The sequence below is a fragment of the Furipterus horrens genome, unplaced genomic scaffold (genome assembly GCF_987537825.1).
Source record: "Furipterus horrens unplaced genomic scaffold, mFurHor1.1.pri manual_scaffold_13, whole genome shotgun sequence".
NCBI lineage: Eukaryota > Metazoa > Chordata > Mammalia > Chiroptera > Furipteridae > Furipterus > Furipterus horrens.
In genome coordinates this window covers 52,143,908-52,152,932 of record NW_028327183.1, presented here as the reverse complement: position 1 = coordinate 52,152,932, position 9,025 = coordinate 52,143,908, and the positions used below count along the sequence as shown (strand labels likewise).

Below are 9,025 nucleotides of genomic sequence, written 5' to 3'. Positions count from 1 at the left end.
GGTGTGAGTGAGAGGCAAGCACACAGTGATGTTTCTCTCCCTCTCTTTCTCCTTTCCCCTCTCTCTAAAAATAAATAAATAAACAAACAACGAAACAAAGTAATTAATTAATTTTTAAAAAAGATTCCAATGACGTATTTCACAGAACTAGGACAAACATTTCAAACACCTATATGGAACCTCAAAAGACCCTGTATAGCAACTGTGATCCTGAGAAAGAAGAAAAACGTTGGAGGAATCACACTACCTAATATCAAACTATACTATAAAGTCACAGTAAGCAAAACAGCATGGTACTGGCATGAAAACATAGATCAATGAAACAGAATAGAGAGCCCAAAAATAAGCCCACAGCTTTAGAGTCTATTAATATTTGACAGAGGGAGCAGAGAAATGAAATGACCACCTTCTTACACTACACACAAGATTAAATTCAAAATGCACTAGATTTAAATGTTAGACCCAAAATCATAAAAAATCGTAGAAGAAAACATAGGAGGCAAAACCTCAGACTTAGCACTGTTTTATCAGATATATCACCCCAGGCAAGGGAAACAAAAGAAATAAGTAAACAAATGGGACTACATCAAACTAAAAAGTTCTGCACCTCAAAGGAAAACATCAACAAAATTAAAAGACAACCCACAGAATGGGACAACCTATTTGCCAGTACATCTGATGAGGGATTAATATGCAAAATTCATAAACAACTTACAAAACTCAACAAAAAACAAACAACCCAATTAAAAAATGTGCAAAGGACTTGAATAGACACTTCTCCAGAGGACACAGAGATGGCCAATAGACATATGAAAAGATGCTCAACGTCACTAATCATCAGAGAAGTGCAAGTTAAAACCACAATGAGATATCACCGCACACCTGTCAGAATGGCTAACATCAATAAATCAAGAAGCAACAAGTGCTGGGGAGGATGTGGAGAAAGGGAAACCATTTTGTGCTGTTGGTGGGAATGCAGACTGGTGCAGCCACTGTGGAAAGCAGTATAGAGATACCTCAAAAACTTAAAAATGGATCTGCCTTCTGAACCAGTGATCCCACTTCTGGGAATATATCCAAAAAAACCCAGAACACTAATTCAAAAGAACATAAGCACTGCTATGTTCACTGTAATGTTATTTACAATCGCCAAGATATGGAAGCAGCCCAAGTGCCCATCAGTAGATGAGTGGATAATAAAGCTGTGGTACATTCACACAATGGAATACTACTCAGCCATAAAAAAAGACGAACGTTTTACCCTTTGCAACAGCATGGATGGACCTGGAGAACATTATGCTCAGTGAAGTAAGCCAGTCAGAGAAAGAAAAACACCATATGATGTCACTCATATGTAGAATCTAATGAACAAACTGAACAAACAAGCAAAAGAGACTCAGAGAGAGCAGGCTGACAGCTAAGGAGGGGAAGAGCAGGGGTGGAGGGATTGAGCAAAAAGGAAAAAGGACCCTCGGACATGAACAACAGTATGGTGCTTGTGGGGGGCAGGTATAAAGGGGCTAAATGATACTGGAAAAAATACAATTTAAAATATTTTTAAAAATAAATGACTCTTCATGATGAAGCCTTTCTCACATTCATTGCACATACATGGTTTTTCTCAAAATGAGTCTGCTGATGTAAAGTGAGATCAGCTCATGGTAAAGCCTTTTTTTACACACACTACATACATAGGCTTCCCTCCTGTACATTTTAGCTGATGTCTGATGAGATTACTTAGCTGTGAAACCTTCCCTACATTCACTCCATATATAAGGTTTCTCTCCTGTATGAGTCTGTTCATGTACAATCAGCTGCATTTTCACTTGGAAGCCCTTTTCATATTTAATGCACACATTGGGTTTCTCTCCTTGTGAGTTCGCTGATGTTCAACCAGATGATTCTTTGGAGTGAAGCCTTTCCCACAATCATTGCACATATATGTTTTTTCTGAAGTATGATTTTGGTGATGTACAGTGAGATTGTGCTTCATGGTGAAGGCTTTTCCACAAACACTACATACATAGGGCTCCTCTCCAGTGAGTTTGCTGATATCTGATGAGGCAATGCTTCACTGGGAAGCCTTTCCCACATTCACTGCATAAAGTGTTTCTCTCCTATATGCGTTTTCTCATGTTTATTAAAATGAGGCTTTCTATAGAAGATCTTCCCATGTAGACTACATTCATGGGGTTTCTCTCCTGTATGAGTTTGCTAATGATTAATAAGCAGACTTTTTGACGTATGGTTTCCCACACTCGCTACACATATAAGGTTTTTCTTTCATGTGAGTTTTCCAGTGTATATTGAACTGTGATTTCTTGAGGAAGGCTTTGTCACATTCAGTGCATTCATACTGCTTCAGTTCTGTATGAATTCTCTGATGTTCAGTGAGACTCGATTTTCTGGAAAAGGCTTTCCCACACAGACGGTATCCATGAGCTTTCTCTCTAGTACGAACTCTCTGATGATCAGTGAGCTCAGATATCTTGATGGAGAATTTTTCACATCCCATGCATATATAGGCTTTCTCTACATTGTGAGTTCTCTGCTGCTAAATCACCTGGGACTTATTATTGATGGGTTTGGTTCTGACAGGCAATGTGATTTCAGTATAAAATTTTTCATGGTTAGCATGCAGAATGGATGTCCAACCTCCATTCAACTCAGCAGAGTCCTTTAACTCACAGCTTCTGTTTAGATTTTTAATACTCAAATTTGATTTTAAGGGTTTTCTCCTGTATCTCAAATACATCATGATTTTGCTTTAATAGAAAATGATCTTTGCTCTGATTAACATTTGAAAACATATTATGTTCTCAGCATTGCTCCACACTCCTGAATGCTTTGACTTTGCAAGTGATGCTGAAGAGGATGATCAACTTTCCTGAGTTCTAAGAAAGAAGAGAACAGTGAATCATTCTGTAATATCTCATCATCTTAATTTGAAATAAAACTTTTTTTAAAATGCCTTCATGTGAAGTAACTATTTAGTTACAATCCTCTGTGTTACAGAATAAGTGAGAGGTGTCTCTTTTTTTCTACATAAAAATATAAAAAACCATTATAATTATAGCTGAGTTTATGATAATGACGTGATTTAGCATAGCGTTCCTACATATCCTCAGGAGGAAGCGAGTCATGAGAAAGAACAGCTGATTAGAAGGTTGGACATTCAACCCCACCTATTAACATATGGGAAAGGAGGGTGGGCCTAGAGATTAAACCTCTATAAAAATTCTTAACATAGGTAACTATCTTTCCAAGTACTGTGAGCTGATTTAGCAAAGTAATTGAACCCAAAGAAGAGTTCATGAGGCCCTCCAAATTATAGCCAATTGGTCAGAAGCACAGGTGACAATATGGACTGGCAATTGACATCTGAAGTAGGACAATCTTATGGGACTGACCTCTCAACTTGAAGGGTCTTACACTATTTCTTGAATAGTGTCAGAATTGAGCTAAATTTGTGTGTCATCCAGGTTTAATAGTTTTGGTATACATACCTGAAGAAAAGTAGTAAAGACAATTACTACCCATGAAACATGGTTAGAGAGGCAATGGACCAAAAGAGGTGGGCAAAATCAGGATGTACAGGGTGGGGCAAAAGCAGGTTTATAGTTGCTCATATGGAAAATGATACAATAATTAATAAATTATAAGAATAAACTCTATGTAAACCTAATTTTGCCACAATGTATACTTAAAGAGAAAACAAAGTTTACAGGTAGGATCAATGGGGTACACATAAAAAGGTTCATGAAAGTGAGAACTGAAGAATTACTCCAGGAATTATGTGGCTTGAGCCACTGGGTAGGAGAAATATCTCTTAATCAAATGAAGAATATTACTGAAGTCCAGAATGAGGGGAAAATATAGAGTGCATTATGAAACAAAGTTTAAGATGATTATTACATATATAGAGAACTGTAGTACTTCTACTGAAAACAAGTAATGTTAAGAGTGAAGACAAGATCTATTTTTTCTGTTTTTTTTTTTGTATAGCTGTCAGCTTCAACAATATTACACTATCAGAATGCAAGTTTTAAAGAAATAATGAAATTCTAAAATCAGAGGAGGCAATCATAGGTGTGGAACACATTAAGGAGTGTTTAATAAGAGGACGGAAACTTTCTACTCAAAATGAGAGCATATCACAAAGATCACTGAAAAAGAAACTGCAATTTCATATGACAGGGAAACTTGATTACCTGGGACTAAGTGTCATCAGAATATGAGAAAATAATCAATTTTATTTTTATGACCTAGCAGCAAATAATTGGAAAATGAATTTAAAAATCTATTCCACATATTACATAATAAAAACATCTCATGATTGAAAATAAATTGAAGGGAAGTGTAAAACTTTTCTTCTGAAACTTACATAACATTATTGAAAGAAATTAAAGACCAAATTAGACAGTAAAACACCTAATGATTCTGAATTAGGACATATAATATGGTTAAAATGGAATTACTACCCAACTGATAGACAGATTCGATGTAATCGCTATCAAAATTGTCTTGAAAGAGAAGAACAGAGTTGGAAGATTCACTCCTTCCAATTTCCAAACTTACTGTAAAGCTACAGAAATGAAGGCCACAATGAGAATATGTACACATAAAATGTTCTAAAATTGATTGTGGTGATGGTTGTACAAGTATATGAAGATACTAAAAACCAATTAACTTTATAATTTAAATGAGTAAATGGTTTGGTATATGAATTAAATCTAAGTAAAACCATTAAAAATACGATGTGGAAAAAAGCTTCAAAACAAAAAATGCATTGATAACATCTAAGAATGAAGCAAAATCTTAATTATGAAAACTAGGAAGGGAATTATGGAAGCAGACATAAACTATGATGTAGTTTGAGCTAGGCCTCATTTACCATGTTAAGATTGTTTCTTGGGGGTAGGGGAGCAAAGAACGAAGCACCGTGGAAGGAGATTATCCTGGGGAAATAGCATCCAAGGTGGGATTGCATTTTATGGAAGGAAAGCATTATGTCCAAACAGGGCACAAAAGGATGAGTTCAAAGTTCTGTCTTTCCAGAGATGCCTAGGAAGTGGAATTGCACAGCAAAAGAGGTGGTAACACAGGCAGAGACGCTGTGACTGTGGACCAAGAGGACAATCTGAGAATCCTAGGAAGAAAAAAACTACGCATACACAAACAAGATGTAAGTAAAATAAACGGGGGTCAGAAGTCAGGGGAGACTTCTGACCAAGAAAAAGGATTCTCACATGTGGAGGGTGGTCTGAGGTTCCTCATTCACTGTCCCAGCTCTGACGCCTTCTCTGACAAGAATATTATTTTGTAATTATTCATTCAGGCATCCATGCATTCAACTAAATAGTTTTTATACTGTGAAGAAATTAAATATTCTTGTTTCCCTAGAAACACCACATTCATATATTTGACAGACAAAAGGTATATATGTGTATACTCCTCAGACTAACAAATGTGGTGTTTTTTTTTTTTATAGGCCTCTACAAATCCATTAATGGAAAAGTAAAAAAATTAACAAACCCAAAGTTACCTGAGGTTGGGGCACTTTCTTCTGTTCTCTGAAAAGATCTGGCAACAGGGAGGCTCTGTCTTGGTGTGTTCTGGATTGGCTCTAAGTTTCCGTTCAGAAATGTCTTCAGTCAGGTGTGTCCCCAGAAATGCTGATACCCACCCGTGTAATTTCTTCCAGCTTCACATGATTCAATTGCTTGTGGGGTCCTCATCAGAAATGTTCAATCCTGTAGGAAATTTTTATGTGTATCTGAGCCAAACTGATGACACTTGCCAGGAAGCAAAACAACAACGGTTTGAGAAAATGCTCCAGAACATAGCATTTTTGCACCGTATTTTATACATTAAAGTCAAAGGAAAACACATAAAAGGGTTACCTGAAATCCACGAGTGATAGATTACGGAGGCGAGAGAAAGCAAAAGGGAAACATCTCTAGCACTGGAGAAAAAGTAGAAGGAACAGACACATACTTCTTCTGAAGAGGAGGAAATAGGATAGTTAACAATTCCGTCGTCGGCGGCGGCGGCAGCCGTCCGTCTCGAGAGACGATGGTGTAGCTTCTTAAGAGTCTATCTGCACCGCCGAGAATGGCTGTGCAGTCCGACTCGGGAGTGACATGGTATCTGTCTCCTCCCGTGTTGAATCGACATCATGCGATGACGCTGAAGCTACAGAGCCTGGGCAGGATAATATGGAGGGTCTGCTGTTGCCCATGCAGCAGACCCCCCCTCTCTTCGCAGCTGAAGGGTCCGAGGGAAAGACGGAGTCAATACAGCTTGGCTTCAGGTGCGCCGCAGGAGTTGCCGGTGTTGACTACAACGTCAAACCGCCTTAGGGACTCCGGCTCCGGATTTTCTGTCGGGGTTTACTCCCTTAGCCTTTCCCCTGAAGAGGTATGCCGCAAGGCAGCGGAGGTTTTTTGGAGTCAGAGTTTTCCTTCTCTGATGTGCCCTGACTGGAAGATCGAACCAGCGACACTTAGCTCGCAGGCCGACGCTCAATCCACTGAGCTAAGCCAGCCAGGGCCCAGTTAACAATTAACACAAGAACAATAACCAGGTGTCAGTATAGCAGCAGAGGAGGCACTCCTAGGAAGGGACAAGATAATACATCTGGTAAATGGACACCCACGGATAGCTCTGACTGGAAAAGAATTGGTGGAAGCATCTTAACAGGAACAAGAAGAAACTGGTACGGGGTGAGACCAGCCTTCACCAACTAGAAGAGAAGACAGGCTCAGACAAAGGAGTCTAAAGAGTTGTTAAGGGTGGAGACTCAGAAAAAGGCCACTAAATTGAGGCCAGTAAAAGTCTGGAATCAACGGCAACGGAACAACCAAAATCCATCCCATTAAAAGGTATATTGTTAAGCGTGGTGATGTAGGTGTAATCCAGCATTTAGGGCAAAGAATATAAAAATAAAGTGTGCAGCAGGACGTATTTAGAAGCATAGTCCTGGAGCCCAGCCCAGGACGTTTTTGGTTTAGGGGTTGTGACTGGGGAATTTGCATTCATTTATGTTTCTGAGGCAGGAAGCCTGTTACAATCAGTAGAAACAGTGCTGTGCTGGACTTAAATGGTGGCTATTTGTAAGTTACATACACGTCTAATCACTGTTGTACACCTGAAACTAATACAATTCTGTGTCAACTGTAACTGAAAAAAATTTTTAATTAAAAAAGCAAAAGAAACAGCCCCGGGATTTGTAACAACTCTGGTTACAAATATGATGGGTGACTCCCCTCCATATCTGTCTTATCTCAAATTATATCCAGAAAAGCCTAGGTAGGTAGGTAGCAGGAGTGACTCTCCCCCACTTCCATTACAACCTATACATTACTATAAATTACTACCTATGAGTTATAATAAATTAGTACTTATTACAAAGCTTTATTTTTCCTTTTAGGATTCATCACATCCAAAGATTTCATAATACACTTACTGTCTTCCTCACTGGATTGAAAGGTCCACAAAGGCTGTTTTTATGCCTATTATGTTAACTGATATAACCTCAGTGGGTAATACAGTGCCTGGCACAGTGTTTGGTCCCTGAAAATATATCTTAAGGAATGAATTACCCAAAACCAGTATCTGAAATTGAGTTCTGAAATAGCCACCATATGGCAAAGTAAACTTCTGTCTCTATTCGATGAGCAAGACTCGCTGTTTATAACTTGGATAGGTGGGAAAGTACAGGACAGTTACGAGATTAAGGGAAACTACTCTGAATAGTGAGAGACCAAGAGCCCCACTTCCAGGAGATAGAAAAGGAAAAATGAAGAGAAAGCACATGTCCCAATTCAGCAGGTAAGAGTGGAGCTGGAGTCTTTGAAATGGTGGCAGCTCTCACCCTGGCAGGTGTGGCTCAATTGGTTGGGTGTTGTCCTGCAAGCCAAAAGGTCTCAGGTTTGATTGCTGGTCAGGACACACACTAGGTTACAGGTTCAGTCTAGATACGAAGGGCAACAACCCAGTTGTTTCTCTGTCACACTGATGTTTCTCTCCCTCTTTCTCCCTTCTCCTTGCTCTAAAAAATAAAGATTAAAAAAAAAAAAAAAAAAGAAATGGTGGCAGCTCTCAAGGATGATAGTCCTGTGCACAAATGCAGAGGCTCTTCTCCCCAATATCCCTTAAGGATCTCACCTCCCATCTCCCATATTCTCCATGCTTAGACCAAGATTCTTGTCATGCCTCTTATCCTGAGGATACTTTCCTTTTTTGTGTTGTCCAGTTTGTGTTCAACTAACGTCTCTAATCACACATAATTTTGGGAGGAGACAACTGTTCCTTACAACCGCCTTCAAATCATTCCTTTCAGTGGCAAAATACCGATTAGACATTTTAACTCTTTCATTCACTTTCCAAATCAATATATATTTTTATTTTTCTGTGCTCGGAAATATAAAATCATGCCCACAAGATGCTTCCCAGTATTAACTTACTGGGATGATGAAAATTGTAGCCATACAGTTAGCCATTGTGCTGTCAGCAAGGTAGCCAGGAGTCACATATGGCTACTGAGCACTTGAAATGTGGTTTAGCGCACCTGAGGGACTAAGCTTTTATTTGGTTTTGAAAAATGTAAAATACAAAGAGAAAAAAATTTGCCAAGGAATTTTTCATCTACTTGGAGAGGTAACACATGAACATTAAAAAAAGTAATGTATTGCCCTGGCTGCTGTGGCTCAGTGGGTTGAGCGCTGGCCTGCAAACAAAAGCATCACTGGTTTGATCCCCAGTCAGGGCACATGCCTGGGTCACGGGTACGGTCTCCAGTTGGGGGTGTGTGAGAGGCAACCATACATTGGTGTTTATCTCCCTCTTTTTCTCCCTTCCTTCCCATCTCTCTAAAAACAAATAAAATCTTTTTAACAAAGTGACTTATTAAGGTGCTTAAAGTTTATTAAGAGTATTCCTTGCCCTTCCACCAAATAATAAGCCCCTTAAACAGGAATTTAGCATAAACCCTTAAAACAATTCCTCCATATTTCTTATGGAG

The 9,025-nt window shown here is 38.9% G+C and overlaps 1 pseudogene; it reads right to left on the bottom strand.

Annotated features, from left to right (window-relative positions):
• Positions 1 to 1,651: 1,651 nt before the first annotated feature.
• On the bottom strand, positions 1,652 to 8,176 carry LOC149995276 (uncharacterized; annotated as a pseudogene).
• Positions 8,177 to 9,025: the final 849 nt, after the last annotated feature.